The following is a 2,776-nucleotide window of genomic DNA, read 5'->3' on the forward strand; positions in this document are numbered from 1 at the left end:
AACGGGTATGCTGCACAGCCTTGCCATAAGTAGCCTCACGTACGGCCTCACGTACGGCCTCACGTACGGCCTCACGTACGGCCTCACGTGAGGCCTTACGTATAGCTGGCCTATATATATAGCCTCACGGAAACGGTAAGAATGCACAATGAAATAGTGAGGCTGTACAGCCTTCCCATTTCATATAGATGCGCGTGAGAATTAAGCGCCGGAGCTTCCTCCGAGCCCTCCGGACCAATCAGAAGATCAGACGTAAGAAGGGTGTATACGGAGTAGAAAAGGGGTGTACACCGAGTAAATATAGGGTGTACATTTAGCAGCGCCCTATCTAAAGAATAAGCTAAAGTGCCAAAAAAGACAGCAAAAAAAAAAATTTGACTGAGCCGGGAATCGAACCCGGGGCTAGCCGATAGTACGCTTGGCAACGGCTAATTTTACCACTAAACCACTCAGTCCTCGTCTTTCCATTACAGCATCTTGTAATGAAATTCTTGCAACTGTCCGCAAGTTTTTATTATATATAGATAACTATCATTGTCCTTCCAGTCTTCGCCTTCCTGAATCCTAGAAGTTACACCCCCTCTATCCCGCGCTGTGCGCTGCCAGCGCTACTAGCAAACCCTTTTGGTGTTGCAGCGAGCGGACGTGCGCAACAAGATCCGCAGAGGGGAACAGAGATAGCGTCGAGGCTGTGCGCGACGCTAGCAAAGAGAGAAAGCGTCGAGGCCGTGCGCAACCTCAGAGTGAATCAACGCTTCACCGCCAGAATGACCGTGGACGAAGAAAGTTGCCTTGTGAATTTTTCAAACATCAGCCATGTACTTGATTACTGTGGTCTTGTTATACAACGCGCAGAAAAATTTCAGTGGATTACGAGTACGTGGGTAACAGCCTTTTCTTTCGAAGCCCTATCGCGGTACTACAGTTACAAAAACGCACGAAGAGCTATTCAAAACAATCTACCTGAAATACTGAAGAAAGGTTGTCTTCGGGTTGTTGAACTCATGATCCTGCTTCCAATTCAGACACCATGGGCCGAAATCGACGAAATCCTTTGGAAACAGCTCCGAGCATGGATGAAGAAGAATCTTTGCGGCATATCATACATTCCTCTACGGTTTCTGGAAAAATTCGAAGTGGTCTATGATGATTACCGTAAAAACGCGGAAGTGCAGTGCCTCCAAAAATGTGTATATTTCTTCCTGCAAAAAAGCATTGCTAACAAAGTAGCTACAGTGTTGATAGATGAAGCACAACCAAACAATAAGGCATTTCTCCAGACCATCTACGACCCTGCTATTTCAAATAGTCTCTAAGGCCACATCCATTCTTCATAAGGCAAAGCACCGCGGGCAGAATCTGATAACCCACCACGTCTCCGCCGCCTCTTCAAGATATCTTGATTCTCTTTGGTCTGCACGGGAAGTATACAATTTCTCCTTGCAACCAAGACAGTCAAAATCTAAATAGTACGTTACTGAAATTAAGTTGCAGCGACAGGTGTCTGACAAAAGCTCCAGACTTTTCCAACCCCCCAGTATTACAGTTAAACCAAGGATACGATGCTAGCCAGTGTAGCTCATTCTCCACCGGATCGCCGTCCTTCTCGTTAGAGCTCATATCCGCACCGATGGCCACAGCTACACAACCCTTGGTGGCACCGCTGGGGGACGAGGGAAAATTGCTTCAAGTTGCACGCTCAGAATTCTCCAACCCACCGGCATCACATTCAAGCCAAGGGTATGACGCTAGCCAGTGTGCTCCATTCTTGCTATTAGATTCGCCGTCCTTCTCGTTAGAGCTTATATCCGCACCGGCGCGTACAGTCTATGAGATATCACAACCCTCGGGGGACAAGGCGGGATTGTTTTAAGTTTCAGGGGTCCATCAAGTGTCTTATCCAGGCGAAAGCCGCAAGAGAAGAAAGGTTTCTACGAACAAGATGGGTATGTAATGGCAGTAATTGCGACTGTATATTTCTAACGAGGCTCGGGCCAGGGATATCAAACGCTAATTCCACCCATCTGCAGCAAAACTACGAGATTCCACAGGGGACTTCAAATACCAATTCTAAAGGGACGGGCGAGTTCTTCTTTGCTCCGCAGGAACCAACCAATGCATGGTTTTTTGAGTTCTGCCAGTTAAACCCGGAGCCTTGGCCAACCTACTTTACGAGTACATGTACCATTCCACAAACTGATCGTCAACACGTATTTCAAACCCAGAAAGCCCAGCGTCCTTTACAAGAACAATAATAGGCCCAAGAATATTATGCCAATCTTCCCCACTCTTGCGAATCTGAGCCTTGCCCTCTATATACCATCCGGAGAGTTTTCTTTGATCATGGAAATTGGCGGTATGCGATTGTTCGGGACTTGCTTTAATCAAACCGATTTGAAAAACTACCGACTGCGGAAATTCCTATTTTGTTAATATATTAGCAAACTAATACTGTTTATTGTCCTGCCAGAGGTATATAACAAGGGGGCCACTAATCGCACACCCCCTTTTCACTAATCGCACACCCCCTTTTCACTAATCGCACACCCCCTTCTCACTAATCGCACACCCCCTCCCCCCCTGTCGCTTCACCACCTTATAATTGGATCGGATTAACGCGGAGCTTCCTCCGGGCATTCACCTATACGTCTATCTACACGTGATGCTATACGCGAGGCCGTACGGCCTTACGTACGGCTATATATATGGCTACACGAATCGGAAAGGATGTATGCCGATTTGTATAGCCTTATGTACAAGCCTAAGTCTAGTATAG

At 46.9% G+C, this 2,776-nt stretch overlaps 1 non-coding gene across 1 annotated transcript; it reads right to left on the reverse strand.

Moving 5' to 3' along the window:
• Positions 1 to 375: 375 nt before the first annotated feature.
• BDZ99DRAFT_t8 lies at positions 376 to 455 on the reverse strand. The gene has a single exon. It is a non-coding gene; the product is annotated as a tRNA-Gly (tRNA).
• Between the last annotated feature and the right edge of the window lie 2,321 nt (positions 456 to 2,776).

This window comes from Mytilinidion resinicola (genome assembly GCF_010093595.1).
Source record: "Mytilinidion resinicola strain CBS 304.34 unplaced genomic scaffold BDZ99scaffold_1, whole genome shotgun sequence".
Lineage (NCBI taxonomy): Eukaryota > Fungi > Ascomycota > Dothideomycetes > Mytilinidiales > Mytilinidiaceae > Mytilinidion > Mytilinidion resinicola.